The sequence below is a fragment of the Microtus ochrogaster genome, chromosome 16, assembly GCF_000317375.1.
Source record: "Microtus ochrogaster isolate Prairie Vole_2 chromosome 16, MicOch1.0, whole genome shotgun sequence".
Taxonomy (NCBI): Eukaryota; Metazoa; Chordata; class Mammalia; order Rodentia; family Cricetidae; genus Microtus; species Microtus ochrogaster.
The window spans coordinates 21,568,110-21,584,563 of NC_022018.1; the positions used below are offsets into that span (position 1 = coordinate 21,568,110).

The following is a 16,454-nucleotide window of genomic DNA, read 5'->3' on the forward strand; positions in this document are numbered from 1 at the left end:
TACCCCGACAACATTTCAAAAAAGTATTTCACATAAAGTAGGTACTTTTAGCGTATGCAAATATTTAGAAATAGCTGGGCTCTAGTGTGAGGAACACAAGATACTTGGAGTAGGTGCTTTTAGTGGATGTGGGATGGATAGAAGGTCCTGAAGACAGCCTTTCTCCACCTCCCAACTTAGTTTTTCTGTGCTAACTCTAGGAATGTGTCAGTCAAGACTCCTGGCATGATTATATCTCTTAGCCTTATAACTCAGAGATCATGTCATCATGTTTTGACTTCACTACTAGACCAGGCTCCTGCAACTTTTGTTCCTGCCCAACCAAATACAGGGGTGGCATTAAAATGCGAGGAATAAAGAAATGGCGGAGTATAGAAGATGCTTGCTCCCTCTTCCATTTTAACAGTCATATGTTTTCGGGTTACTTTATCCATCACTTTTGATACAATTATTATTTTCTAAATTGGAAGGCTGAATTATATAGATGTTCTTCTTTTATATACTATTGACCTTTTTAAAGAAAAAAAGATTTTTTAAAAGACAACCGAAAAGATCCTATGGAGATCTGTTATTTTCTGTTTACATCAGAGATGTGGTTGGTGGGAGATTAGAAAACAAATTTTGTCACTGGGCGGAGGTAACGCACACCTTCAATCCCAGCACTCAGGAGGCAGAAGCAGGTTGGATCTCTGTGAGGTCAAGGCTAGCCTGGTCTACAAGAGCTAGTTCCACGACAGGCTCCAAAGCTACAGAGAAACCCTGTCTCAAAAAAACACAAGAAAAAAAAAAAAAGAAAACAGGTTTTGTCACATGGTCTTCTCCCTTCAGCTGTTCCTGCATGGCTGCAGCACTGTGATCTAAAGTGCTGTGAAGTTGTGTGCAGGCTCAGTGAGCTCAGTGCTCGTCAGACAATGTCATTCATGGCACAAAGGAAAATAGTGGGACTATGTACTTACAGTTACATATTTAGAAAGGTGAGAAGACTGTGGGAGACAGTGGGAAATAGTAAGTGCACTGTATTAGCCTTGTTTCCCTTCGTGGCTCCTCGTTAGCACCATAATGAAGACAGAGAAGGGAAGAGGGAGGAGCTATGGGGAAGATGCCCAACAGTGGACTGGGAATGGAAAGGAGCTGTGCATACTTACGATGTGAACGAGGAGGTAGACAGTCACTCAGGGAGGAGTCAGCTTTGGGCATACACACTCATTTACTTTAGCAGTTTTATAAGGACCCCGAGGTATGGCTACCTTTCGCCGGTGTACCTGAGTTCCTCTGGGTGTTGTCTGTATCATCCTCAATGAACTTTATCTCTGAGTGTTGCCTGTATTGTAAGGAGGTAGAATTGGCTGATACTTGGGGCAATTTAGAATCAGGTAACAAAGATATGTTGCTGTCACATAATGGCGCTGACTGCTAATCCATGAAGAAAAATAATTTATTTCTTCTGGTTCTGGTGAGAAGTTCAGGACTGAGAGGCTACACCTGATGTGTTTTTTTCTCCTGCTGATCCCAGAGTAGGACTAAGCAAGAATGCCAGTATAAGTGTCTTTCTTGTTCTGAGGAGGCCATTAATGCCACAGTGGGGAGAGCAGAGCATCCTCTTAACCTTATCTCACCAGAATTGCTTCCCAAAGACCCCAGCTCCAAATAACATCAACACAGGGATTTGAGGATTATATTTGCAGTAAACTTAGAGGAGGACACATTCAGACCACAGCAAGGCTGGAGTACAGCTCAGTGCAGGAGCAGCATGCTTAGCCAGTATGACATCCTGGCTTCTGTGGTAGAAGAGAAAGAAAGAGATAGGGAAAGAGGAAGATAGATACCAGTGCTCAGTAGACACTCAAACAGGGGCTGGGAAGATGGCTCAGCAGGTTAAGTAGATGCTGCACAAACATGAGCATCTAAGATCAGACCCCAGTTCCTGCATAAACAGCCAGATGTGACCTTGTGCCCCTGGGATCCCAGCACTGGGAAGCAGAGACAGGAAGGTCACAGGCACTTGTTGCCAGGCAATCTATACTCAAAGAAGGTCCAGGTTCAGTGGAATACCCTGTCTCTAAAAACCTTGAGGGTGGGGAGAGGAAGACCACACAACCTCTGGCCTCTGTATGGCTGTACAGAGACATGGCCCCTGCACACATATACACACTCATTCAAAAAGGTAGACTGGGGCCTGGCAGAGGCAAGGATAGAATAGCCTTCCCAAGAAGACAGCAAGAGTGAATGGAGAGCGCCCTCTGTGACCAGAGGACCATGCATTTCATCTCCTAGAGCAGGAGGCCTGCCTGACAGTCATCTTCTACCAAGTACTAGCCCATATTTGTGCCTTTGTCTACAGGGTCTTACCGTGAGTAGCCTTGTTCAGTCAGCTATGAATATATTGCCTTGGCCAAAGGTGGTCACAGGAAATATGCATCTGACAGTGTGTTTATGACTATATACTTCTCCAGGCTCCCTGGGCTCTGTTTTCCTTCTGGAGGAAGTTGAGTTATGACCAGAGTTGAATCCTCTGCAAGGCCCAGCATTTCTTTCTGTATTTTTTTTTTCTTATAGCCAAGAAGATACTTTTGGAAGAGCTATTATAAAGATCAAAGCAGTGATAGGGAGAAAATGAAAGTAAACATTCTTCTTTTAAACAATTATTCTTAGGCAAGGAGAGCTCAAAGATGTCCCTGCCTTTCCCAGGAGATCATTGGGCTCCTTTGTCATCAGCCAGCTTCACACTTCACCCCTCTTCTGCAGCTACATTCAGGAAGATTAGGCTATTTTGGAAGCTTACCATATTCAGTTTGGGCGTGTCTTAGAATATATATGCAGATCTTTTCTCATTAAGTGTTATCTCTCCTTTTTCCCTCCCTCCCTCATTCTTTCTCCTTCCTCCCTCCCTCCTTCTGTCCCTCCCTCCTTTTCTTCCTCTCTAAATCTGGAGTACATGATTTTTCAGCTCTACCAGAAGCCAGCAATCCATCAACCTTCCTCTCCATAACCCCTCAACCTCAAATGATGGGGTGACAGCACACACAGCTAAGTCTGATGCTGTATGAGGTTGAAGATCTGAACTCAGGTCCTCAGGCTTACCCAGCCCTCTTACCCACTGACCCATCTCCTCCTCAGCTCTTTGCTCTTTTTATTCTGTGGAATGGAAAGGAGGAAAAGCTGCATGACGGAACATGCCTAGGATGTGCAAGAATCTGTGTTTGACTTTGACGTTACACCCCCAAAAGTGAAAGAAGCAAGAATCCTGTATTTCTCTCTGTCCCTCTCAATGCACTCTTTCCAGAAGGACATTGGCATCCACTGCCCCTGCCATAGCCAGATTTTGTAGACTATGTCCGTTCCTTTCTCCTAGTACCTGACGCCACTGGATAAAGGCTAATTCGAGGATTGGACAGTCCTTTGTGTCTGACGAGGAAACTCCTGCACTGGGAAGTGAGCTAAATAAGGCGAGTTCCTTAATATCTTGGAGACTGGAGCATTGAACTGAAGGCAGATGCTGAAATGGAAAGTTCAGAATGAGCACAATAGGCCTCTTGTTGAATACAAAAGTGCGAAACAAAGCAAAAAATCAACCTATATCTTCTCTTGATTTTTCTGTTCCCTAATCACTCTTTATTAAATTAGAGTAGATTAGATCTTTACTATAAGTTAAATATTTTAACTTATAGTTTTAGGGGAAAAATTCCTCCTTATAAATCAGGATTCTACAGTGACATGATGGTAGAATCATGGGAAACTCCCCCACCTTCCTGCATGCCAAAGAAAAATTACAAAATGCCAACCCCAAGCTGGTTTTGGATTCCCTCACTCCTTCTCCTTTATGAAAACCCACTCAAAGACCAGAGTTTGTAGCACTCCATCCTCCTTGGCATCAGTATTTTAGGAAGGGAGGTAATCTCATCACTAAAAACACTAAATCTCTATTAAACTTGTTTCTGCATCTGAAAAATAAAAAGCCAGGAATCCTAGCTTAGTGCCTCAGGGAAGTCACCAGCCTGGATTGCAGATCCTCAGGAAACCTGCTGAGTGATGCAGAGAGTAGACATGGAGCAAATGGAGGACCCAATCATAGCCACCCTCAGCACACCTGAGCCCACTGTAACCTTCCAGTGGCCTTCCTGGGAATCAGATGAGAGCTGTTATTTAATAAAGCTGTGGCGCTAGAAAGAGCATAGCAGCGAATCTTACTGGGTAGATTGAGGCTGTGGTGACCTTTCTATGCCGTTATAAACAGTGTCAGCAGGCTAAGGAGATGCGAAAATGCACTTGCTGTTGTGGAGAAAAAGCTTCACATCTTTGTTGAGCTCTTTGTTGTTGTTATAAACAGTACAAACCTCCGTTTTCACTGGTTCGCTCCTTTGGATCTGGTTGAATTGGGGTCCTTTTCTGTCGCAATCACGATGCCAATATGAGGGGTCAGTGAACGATGGGTTGTAATTCTGTGTGGAAATACTGCACTCAGCGTAAATCCACAGGCCTGGCTTTATTACTTAATCTGCCTCCAGCCATGAGACATGGAGGACATTCAATGTTTGTTAGCTTGTCTATTTTATTAGTCCACGTGAGGCCATGAGGACCTCTGGCCTGAGAAACCCTGACATCCAGCACCACTAATGGCTTCGAGCAAAGATATAACAATTTCTTTTATTAAAAAGTGGAAATTATACACTGGCCACAAAAGAATATATCAAATATATGTGCAGCTTAAGGAAAAAGTACAGTAAATATCATTGTAGTTTACAGTCTGCCGAGGACCAGTACTAATAGCCTACAATGGTTCTCTCTGCTTACACCACCTCCTTTGTCCTACCAGAAGCTAAAACAGCTTCCTAAGGAGTGGGATGTTAGCCTGTGTCTTGTGTTAATTGCACCTTTACTTTTTTTTTCTTATATTTTATAAACTTTATTATAAGAAAATATCACACACCAAAATTAGCTAGACCTAAAGACGTCTCAATGAACATCTCTACAGTTAGAGACAGCCATTCTGAAGCGATGGAGCTCCACATTGGATTCCATGCTTTCATTATCAAATATATTTCCACACACTTACCCACCACCAAAAGCGAAAACTCAGTGACAGACTTAGAACTGGGAAATAGTTAGCTTTACATCTCTTTTATTAGCCATGCCCATTTTCTGCATTCAGTCCTTGCTCATTCCCCAGTAGTCTATCTTGCCCTCTCTTCTACATATTAAACTGAACCACTTTTGGGGGTAGTTGTACTATGTGTGTAGCCATCTCCCAATAAAGTACTTGATATTGCCTAGTTATGGAAGTGTGTGTGAGTGTGTGTGTGTGTGCATGCCCTTCCTTTTCTTCTGTATCTCTGTGTTTGTGTGCATGACACGCGTACATTTCATGTGGAGGATAGAGGGCAACCTTGATGTCATTTCTCAGGCACTGTCTACCTTACTTTTAATTTCTTTGAGATAGGTTCTCTCATTGACTTGGAACTCGCCAAGTGGTCTATATCGCTGGGTGTGAGCTTTAGGTAATTGTGTCTCTGCCTGCCTAGCCTGGGATTACAAGTGTGCACAACCAAACTCGATTCTTTCTAATGCGGGCCTTGGGGATCAAACTCAGGTCTTCCGACTTCCAAGACAAGTACTTTATTGACTGAAAAATCTTTCTTCTTCATCTTAACTTGGAGCTTCCTTTGTATTGACAGCAGTGTTCAGTTATGAATATGCCATAATTTATTTGCTCTGCTGTAGATGCACATCTAGACTGTTTCCAGAATTCTATCAGAGGGAACATGCTGTTTGAACATTCTTAATGTTTCCTGGTAGCTATGAATTTCTGTAGGGTTCACAATAAGGAGTACAATTGTCTGACTAAGGCACGCTGCTGTGTTGACAGACCTTGTAGTTTAACCAGTAGTGGGCAGGCAGTACTTGTTTTTGTTCATATTTTAATTTATTTCTTATATCTTTATCCAAACTTGGAATTGCCACCCTGATAACGTGGAAGGATTATCTAACTTTAAGGGTGAGATGATTTTCATCATTTGCCTAATTGTCAGTAGGTAGGGTGTTTTGTTCACAGGATTATTTTCATATAATCTAGTTCTTATCTTGTGCATGGTTTTCTACCTCTTGTCATTCTTATTAATTTTATTGGTTTCTTGCATACTTGTGATTCTTATAGTTTGTTAATTATAAACATAACACTTAGTAGCTTATATTTTCACTCTTCTGAACACAAAGTCTTGATCTAGCTAGAGTCAAACTTGCACATCTTTTCTTCACAGATTATATTGCTACATGTTATTTAATGTATTCAACATAAGGATGAAATTCTATTTTTTCTAACAGTTTTTCACTTTCAGTGTTGGATTTAATGAAACCTGCCTGGGTCAGGAAGAGAGGCTACTTAATTTCTTTCGTGTGGAAAGTCCACATCATGAATGAATTATCTCTCTTTCCACTCCCTTTGCGTCCTCTGAGATCAATCAAAACTAAGTACTTTGGAGAACTCTGTTCCACTAGCCCATGTCCTGCACCTGTGCTAATACAGCCTAAATATATAAAGTATGATGTCTGCAGGACCCTTTCCTTCCATGGTGCTCTTTAGGAATAGTTTAATTGTTACTGTACTTTTATGTTTCCAAATATCTTATTTGGAATCTCTAATTTAAATACAGATCAGGTTTGAGAAAATGATATTTTCACTATTAGACTCTTAGTTATGAACTATTTAGCTATTTATTTAGCTAACTAAAGACTTTTATTGATGTCCTTTGACTTTTGCCATTAAGTCCCTACATGTATTTTGATTTGTTCCTGTGACGTATGTGTGCACCAGTGTCTGCCAGTTTAGTGGTATAGGTGATTTTCCTTTATAACTCATTGAATTTTGTAAGTTATTTAAATTAATCCTTTAAAATGTCTATTAATAGTTCACAAGTTCTTTTTGGCTCATGCTACTAACCTTGTCCTTTGTCCTTGTTCTTCGGGGAAAATTGTTTATTTTCTTTGACAGTGCATATGGTGTTAACTGTGGGCTTTCCTCATAAACTTTATTATACTGAGACAAGTTCCTTGTAAGCCAAACTACACCCAGCCATCACTTCATAGCTATGAGGATGATATTTAAGACGCAGAAACAAAACAGATGTGAGGCTGGAGGGATGGCTCAGTAGGTGAAGTGCTTGCTGCTCAGTGAGAGGACCTGAGTTCAGATCTCCAGCACCTACATAAATAACCGTGCATAGTGGCCCATGCCTGTCACCCAGCACTGTGTAGGGTAGCAGAGATGGGCAGCTTCTAGGGGCTCCTAGATCAAACAGTTAAGAGCAGGATTAGTGAGAGAACCTGTTTCAAAAAAAAAAAATGTAGGAAATGGTAAAGGATAATGCCTGAAGGTGACCTCTGGCTTCCATAGGCATATGCACAGGTAAGTACGCCTGCACAGGTGTGTACATCAACACACACACACACACACACCCCTCCACAAAAGTAAATAAGTAAGTAAAATCTAAAATATTGTGCACCAAGCCTGATGGCATATGCCTGTATTCTCAATTCATGAAAGGCTGAGGCAAGAGAATTGTAAATTCAATGCTAGCCTGGGCATAAAGTAAGAATATGTCTTAACAAAGCAAAACAAAATGGGAACTTCAAATTTTGTTGATAGTGTCAATCTCATGTTGTTTTCTTAAATAAATAAATACATCTGTAATATAAAAAAATATAGGTGGACAGATGTAAACTCCTACAAGAAGAAGCCATTTCCACAGCACGGCTTTTCCAGTCTTTCGTAGGCTAATACATGAGGTGGTTTGCTTGGACTTTGGGAAATCTAATCACCCCACAGAGAATATGGTACACTTCCTGTTGTTTGTTAAGTTGTGATTGATTGGAACAGATCTGTTTCCCTTTCTCCCTTTGTTTCAGTTTCTTTCAAAACACACCTGTGCACTCCGGGAGGCCTGAGGACTCCCACAATATTGGCTCATACGGCTTCCTTATGATGAAGTTGGGCTGCAAGCTTCCTCATGCTAGATTATTATCTACCCTTTTCAACAGGCCAGGTCGTTCTCACGTTTCCCAGAAAAGATAATGACAATAACAGTGCTGGTGAGAGGGGATGCGTTTCTCTTCTCAGGCCCAGATCTTTCCATCACCCTGTCTTCAGTGTAGAAAATCATTTCATTTAGAGAATCCGTTTCTCCTGAAAATTGATTTGAAAATGGAGGATACATACCTCAGTTCTCCATGGTGATCTAGGGAGCGGTTAGTTTAGGGGACACTTTGAGCTTCTTGGACAGGTGCTATTTTGTCATTTTTGACATTACAGAATTATTGTCTTAACACCTGATGTCTCTAAAACTTAGAATTTACCTATTTCTCAGGTCTTTGCAAAAATCAGCCCAGGAACTGGCAGAGGTCTATCTTAAGAAGGTTAAGAATGCTGTCTCAGTCTGGGGAGGAGTCAGTAGCAAGCAGGGACACAAGGCAAGGCAGGAGAGGGACCAATTTCCTTACTGGCAAAAAGACAAGTATCTTGAGAAGAGGAACAGTAATATAGAGTTGATGGTGGCTACCTCTATTCCTGGGTTTGAGGATCAGGTAGTGCCACTGCTTGAATCCTAAAAGGCTGTATGGTTCATCATCTTTGAAGATACTGATAAGTCTTCAGAACTAAAAACAGGCTGAAGACACTGTCAACGAATAATCTATCAGATATACTATTGGTGACTTGTTTATGCCAAACCAGGGCTGAGGACCAGACCATAAACAGGAAGGAAACAGAGACTCTCTCTCATAGTAGGTCAACATCATGAATGAGTCATACGGAGTATTCAGGGTGTATACAGGACATAAATGAAGACCTTTCTCTCTTTTGAAACACTGTTAAGAATCCACCTAATACTATAGAACCTTAGAACATCTTGGAATGCTTTCTAAGAAGCATGCTGTTTATGGTGCCACAAGCCATGTGAGTGATGCTTGCAGGTCTTTGGATAGCCCTTCAATAGGAATTCCTGACATCTGGCCTTTCATAGGCCTTCCTCACCAAGAAGCTTCCTGGTGTAGCCTGAGTCTCCCTCCACCAGTTCTTATGGTTGCATCTCTTCCCCCATAGCAAGTAACGTTTTTTTACAGGCTATAGAATGGCTTTAATGGACCACCACCACCACTCTGCCCAATACACACATATATACAGGCTGACTTTGTAAGATAGGAGAAAGCAGCTGTGTTCTATGTTACCAGTGTGGCTTCACTCCTGGGCCCCTCAAGGCATGGTGCTAACTGGGCCTCTGTGGCTCAAGCCAATTTCTTTTTGATTGTGGCAAGGTGGTCTAGATATACTTAAAGGGGAAGGTAAACTGCTCCTTCTTTAAAAAAAAAACAGGATCTCTGGACTGTACGGTCACTTCAGTTGCTTTTTAAAGTGGGCTTTTCTAGAATGGTGGAAGCTACCACAGGCCCTACAGGCACCCACATGGTAGACTTGGGGCATGACAAAACATAAGTAGTGTCCCTTGCTTAGGTCATGATTGTGTAGCTCCGTCAGTGTCAGTGCTACCTCCTCCTCAGAGCCCATCTGGACTGGTGCCATCTTGCAGTCCTTCTGGAAGAGCTTGAATCCCTTAACCATGCCACTGGCACTGGAGGTTGTCTGGTACAGGGTAGCTGAGGGCAGGAAGATGTTCTGGAAGTTTCTAGGGCCCCGATTCTTGAAGCAGTACAGTAGTTAGCTGCCATAGTCTTTGGTTGGACCCTAGTCCTCCAGGCCCTCACAAGGCAGCCTCACACTCTGCTGCTTTGACAGTGTGATAACGCACACTGACTTCCAATGCAGCCTGTGCCTGTTCAGGTGGCTCATGGCCAGCAGGGCCTGGCTGCCATCTGCTATCTGTACCAATACGTTCTTGTTGGACAAGATCTTCCCCCATTGTATGTCACCACAGATGCAGAGAAGAATAAAGAGACTTTAGAGGGTGACTCTTTCAGGGTTCAGGTGATTGACCAGCAGGATGGAATCCCCAGTACCAGCCAGGCCTAGGATGGCAATTCAGACTGCTGTGGTTTCAGTCGCTGGACATAAAATAGCCAAAGGGGCCAGCTCTCTGTGGATGTTGGGAACAGAAAGGCAGAAGGCCGCAACCATGGTTAGGTCCAGGATCCCTAGCCATCTCCAGACAGCAGGCCAGGGTAAGTGCAGTGCCTGTTTTTTTCATTGCCCTTGAGGTTGAGGCCGGTGACCTTGGAGAAGCAGCTGTGCAGCAGGCAGCAGGCTTTGTGAGTGTCTGGCCATCCATTGACAGGTCAGCATGCTGCAGCAGCTCCTGGAAGGATCTTGAGGATGGTGCTGAATTTAGAGAAAACCTGGTACAGCGCACCCAGAGTCGCTGGGTAGAACAGATTTTCCATGATGACGCTGAGCAAAAAGCTCAGGCCTGCACCATGGCTGTTTCCATATCCTTAGCCTCAGTGGAGACAGTCAAGGTCAGGTTTTGCAATGGCATGGAGTTCATGGCCTGCAGACCCTCCTAAGCATGTGCCTGGTTGATTGGGCTGTCAGTTCAGAGATCTTTCAAGTTGGAGAACTGGATGTACATGGGCTGTCCACACAGCATGGAGCCCCGTGGACTGCAGTAGTTGAGAATGGTGTTGGCAACTTCCTCTTTATAAGTCTTGATGAAGGACCAGTTCTTTCCCCCTACCATGAGGAGGCTGTTGACTTTCCCTAGAGAAGGGCAGCCCTAGAGAGACGGCCTCTCCCTCAGTGATATCACTGAGCAGCTTCACATGTGAGTGACTCTGGAAGAGACTTCTGCACAGCTGTCTCCTTCAGCTTCTTGCTATTGCTGCCAATGGCTGTTGCAGCTGAGCTGCTGTTCTCGATGGCAGGGCTGTTGTGTGCACACAGAAAGAGCTGTGGTATGCTGGCTTTGTACTTACAGCTACATCTGGGAGGATGTGCACAGAGAAGATAGGGGTGGGATGGAATGGAGCTGCAGTAATCCCAAGTAGAATTTTTTAAAGGTGACTTTTAGGTTTGCTTCACATAGAGGAGATGAAAGGGTTTCCATTTTCTTCATTCTAGGGAAGGTTGAGGCTTTCAAAGGACCCATTTTCAACAATTTTGGACAGCAGTTCTGGGGTGCTTCCAAAACTGCTGGAAAACACAGGGGCTAAACTTCTGCATGGTGTGAGCTCCAGAGTTGCTAAAGAAAAAAGAGTTGATTCTCTGTCTTCATGGGCCACTCTTTCCCCATTTTGATCATTGTACTTTTCCAGGTATATTATTTTCCATGCCAGTAATTAAAAGAGAGAAACCTTCAAATGAACTAAAGTTAGTTCAAGAAATTGCGCTTTTTGATAAGAAATTGTGCTTATGATTTTCAAATTTTCAAATGATCAAATCTGAAATTATCAAAAATTCAATTAATGCTAGCTCAAGAAATTGTAAAGACTGGGGTTAAGCTGTAAGACTTGCTTGGTATAGAGCTTGGTAATGTTGTTCAGAAACATGGGAGCATATTATCGTTCCTGTGGTTTGAATTTTCAAGAAAACCTGAAAGATTGTGGACTACATCAAAACTGAAAAATCTATGTTTCATCTGTTCGATGGAATTGAGGGTCTGAGCAAACAAAGTTTCGATGAATAGTTGTGTTCTATTTTTCCCCACAAATCCCCTTACCAAGTAGAGGAAGAGGGAGACACTCCAATGAGTATTGCAATGCTTTGTGAAAAACACGACGAGAGTGGGTAATTCCTGGTTTTAAATCAGCCTGCAATGCCTGGGGAGAGTCCTGACGGTCCTCATACCACGCTGCTCGGCGATCATATTTGGGAACACAGGTTCTTTCATGGTTATGCCATCATATTATTTTTAAAGATTTGTTTTTATTTTTTTGTATATAGGTGTCTATATGAGTGTCTGTCACCTATGTATGGGTGCCCACAGGTGCCAGAAGAGGGCAGCAGAACCCTGGGAGCTAGAGTTACATGCTATTGTGAGCCCCCGGTGTGGGTGCTGGAAACTGAACTCTGGTTCTCTGGAAGAAGAGCTGTGAACATTCTTAACCTTAACTGCTGAGCCATCTCTCCAGTCTCCCCCAATGTTTTTCACTAGATACGGCCTAGTCATGCCTGTTCAGTCCCAAACCATTGAGGCAAATTCAAAATCTAATCCATAGGCTTCTGAGTAGCTGGCTTTGATCTTGAACCCCAAACTAGATGGCTTCAGAAGGAAAGCTGGTTTGGAGGAAAGGCAAAAACAAGGGAATTAATATGTGATAAGTAAGTTCAGTGCTTGGCCCTAGAAATGTTTAACACCCAGAACTTTTTATAGTTCCTACCCCAACCTTGATGTGTGTTTACCCACTTTACAGATAGTCAGAGTTGACTTGCTTGCTCAAGGTTTCATAGATAGTAAAATGGGGGAGAAAATGGGATTCTTGAGTGTGACAGAGGCTTTCTAGCCTCCAGTGATCTCAACACACAAGTTAGGCTACCCAAACTCCTGGTCACACAAATCTTCCACTGAGTCTATGGTACCAGGTTCTTGTGCTGCTAGTTAGAACAGGTTTTACAGAGCACAGGGAGGGTGAGGGTTTAGAGAGGAGCTGATTATGGGTGTGTAGATGGAGGCTTATGATAAAGCAAGCACAGCTCCTGTGTGACAAGAGTGGGGGGCCCATTGAGCTGCTAGTTTAATGGCTTTTTTTTTACAGGACTTATGACCAAATGTGGGTAGAGGCATATTGGGGGAGCTGGTCACTCCAGTTGACCCACACTACAGGTGTCTGTGTGCCTCTCTATCACAGGTGTCTTAATTGGAATTTTGGTCATAGTGTCACATAGCTGTGTGAAAGGAGGAGAAAAATAATAAGAAACCAGACTGGGAACTAGAGTCTCCTAGTATTTATGGCATTTCTAGTCCCTGGCCTGGATGAAACCAAACCTTTCTGGACAAGGACAAGAAGAGAGAACCCTGTCCCTGAACTGCATAACCAGTTTCTATCCTGGTCTCATCACTAGAACATTGTAGAAATGGCAACCATCTAGTATCCCTCTGACTTTGTCTCTGTAATACCAAGGGCTGCGAGTTGTCTTGCATACGAAATCCTGTACAACTCCACTGAGTTAGAGGAAAAGCCCACCCTAAAGCCTACCGAAGTGGTGTCCCTCTTCGAGATAGCTCTGTTTGCTGGTGTTTCCCATCTGTACCACTTCTTTTGAATAGCACTGACAGCCATTGGCATGTACTGCTTGGAGTCCTAGAGAGATCAAATCCAAGGGAGGGCTTTGTGCAGACAGAGGAACCTGGAGCCAAGACGAGCAGGCAAGGGAAGACAAGGTCCTGCTGACACATTCATCTTGGAGGATCTGTGATAGTCTCAGCTAGCTGTTCTATATCTGACCCCCACTTTAGCTGCGATATTTACCTCAAATATTTACCTTATGAACAACTCAAAATCAACACATCCAAAGCCTTCTTCCATTAAAGAGACAGTTAATTGTTTACCTTCTGTAGTTCAGGCTCTGCGCTGAGTACAGGTATTAATTTCCTAGAATATGGTTTTCACTCTTGGCTACCACCTAGTGCTATGTTGCTGCATTACAGAGGAGGGGTTTCTGTCCCCTTCTCTTCAGGGTATAAGGAGTTCCCAGGAAAGGGAGCACTGGGGAGGGACGTGTAGTAGGATGAATAGGAGTTTTCTAGGAAGGGAGGGGCAAATGTGACCAGGGCTCTATTTCTACCACATAAGCATATAGTATTACTTCTTCATGAAGACATTTAGTATCTCACTATTTGTGGGGGCTCATCTTGTGACCCCTGTTCCTGGGAGGCTGAGGTAGGAAGATTGCCATGGGTTCAAGGTCATTTTAGGTTACACAGTGAGTTTCAGACCAGTATGGGTTATAACATGAGACCCTGTCTCAAAACAACAGCAAAATGACCATCACTACTCATAGATATTTTTGCTGAAGATTCTAACATATTTAGTCAATAACAAGACTTGGTAATTGATTTCTCTCATTGTTGTTACAAATTCAAGTTACCACCATCATTATTCAAAGTGTTATTTGGCTTTAAGTTTACACAAGAATGGTCCATTTAGTGGTAGTAGTAACTGTCACAGTACTGGCCCCCTTGCAGCCTCAAGTGGGTAGCTATTGTGCCCAGCCTCTTTGGTGTTGGTGATGTATGCAACCTCATTTAAATTTTACAACAGTCCTGTGAGTTGAATCTTCCTGCCCACACTTTTCACTAGAGGGAACTGAGAGGTAAATACAGTGGCACATTTGGGGCTTGCCTTTGCTTCCCAGTTATTCATTTGACCAATAGCAAGTCACTTAACTAGCCCAAAGTCAGACTCCTCTTCAGCAGAGTAGGAAATGATTCTAATACTGTACTTATCCATGATGTGTCAGAGGGTGAAGCAAGGCCATCTGTGTTCATCCCTTAGCTCAGTGCTTAACTCCTCATGGAGTCCTCATTGAAGAAGAGATATATTTAATTTTTACCGTTATCATAGGGGTTAACTTGCCCAGGATTAGTGTTGTTTTATCTGACTCCAAAATATACTTACTGGGTATAGAAGCAGAATCAGTGCCTGGGCAAATTTACAGAACCAACCAAGTTATTGAAACACTGCAAGTTATAAATAAACAAATGAAGGTCAACATGACACACAATCAAAGGAACTCTTGTCATTATGAGCAGTGAGAAAATTGGCTAGAACATAATGAAATATGTTCATTATGAAAATATTCAAGTGTTGAATACAAATACATGAAGTCAACTTACAAAGTTCCCTTGCTTTGTATTTTTAATTGTCTATTTCCTCTGGTATTTGCTCTACCACTCCTGTTCATCTATATGTGGAATACAATGTTTACATATATGTGGAAAAGAGATTAAAATAAGCATGTAATTAGATTGCTATGTATTTTTTTCTCTTTCCATTTTCAAGTATATATACATGCCCTTTTTAGCATGTGTATGCATATGCATGAGAACGTATGCAGAAGCCTGGGTTTGACATTGGGAAACATCCATGATCATTCTTCTACCTTATTCAATAAGGCAGAGTCTCACAATCAAACTCAGAGCTTGCCTGTATGGCTAGTCTGGTAGACAATTTACTGTAAGAATATCTTGTCTTTACCTTTCAAGGCTGGAATTAGGAGTGAGTTTGCTCATCTACCCAGCATTTATGTGGTTTTCTGAACTCAGGTTCTGGATAGACTGGATTTATGTCAACTTGAGACAAGCTAGAGTCATCAGAGAGAAAGGAGCTTCATCTGGGAAAATGTCTCCGTAAGATCCAGCTGTGGGGCATTTTCTTAATTAGTGATCAATGAGAGAGGGCCCAGTCCACTGTGGGTGGTGTCATCACTAGGCTGATGGTCCTGGGTTCTATAAAAAGAAGGTTAAGCAGACCCTGGGAAGCAAGCCAGTAAGCAGTACTCCTCCATGGCCTCTGTGTCAGTTCCTGCCTCCAGGTTCCTGCCCTACTGTCCTGACTTCCTTCAACAGGAATATGGAAGTATAAGTCCCCCCAAACCTTTCCTTCCCAACTTTCTTTTTGGTCATAGTGTTCCCAGTGACGAGCTATACTATTTACAATGTTGTTTTAACAACTGCAGTGCTTGCTGGATATCGTTTTGATCTGAAGCCATTTGGATCCAATATCTTTGTCAATTAAAGGTAGCTTTTATTATAAATCCAAATCCGAGGATAGAGGTAACTGGAAGTTAGGCTTCAAGAAGATGCTGAGTGAATGACATTTTAGCAAGTGCTGCCTCTGCAGATGCTGCTGTGTGATAATCCCTTTGGATTTGATGACTTTGCACTTTTGACTCAAACTGAAACTCAAGAGAGCCACCAGCATCCTTTGCAGACAAAGCTCTTAACTCTCCAGCAACAATGTCTGGACTTCAGCTTTTGTAGTCCTCTCTGGAGGATGTACGTTAATGCTATTTCAAACTTCAAGACATCACATCTTCTGGTGCCTTAAACAGTGTCCGCAGGCTGAGAAATCTGAGCAAAGGGCCATGCCCATTACCATATGGGTAATAGCCAATCTGAGAGGAGCTAAACAAGGAAGGTGGCTCTTCTTGTTGATTTTTGTCCAGAGGCCTTTCATTTGAATTTTGAATTCTGGTAATGGTGAATGTTCTATCAGAGAGTGAAGAAATCTGTCCCTGCTGTCTCCTACCTGCTCTTGTCGACCTTGTCATACCTGCTGCACTTATCAACCCTGCACCACCTGCACTCATCCTCAACCCTGCCCCACCTGCACTCATCCTCAGCCCTGTCCCACCTGCACTCATCAACCCTGTCCCACCTGCACTCATCATCAACCCTGTCCCACCTGCACTCATCATCAACCCTGTCCCACCTGCACTCATCATCAACCCTGTCCCACCTGCACTCCTCATCAACCCTGTCCCACCTGCACTCCTCATCAACCCTGTTCCACCA

At 43.0% G+C, this 16,454-nt stretch overlaps 1 protein-coding gene and 1 pseudogene across 2 annotated transcripts in view; one reads left to right on the top strand and one right to left on the bottom strand.

The window, feature by feature from the left end:
• Frmd4a (FERM domain containing 4A) overlaps nucleotides 1-16,454 on the top strand; it is a 592,091-nt gene that overhangs the window by 28,342 nt on the left and 547,295 nt on the right. The gene's annotated exons all lie outside the window — the stretch shown is intronic.
• Nucleotides 9,322-16,454, bottom strand: part of LOC101990715 — a 10,082-nt pseudogene continuing 2,949 nt past the window's right edge.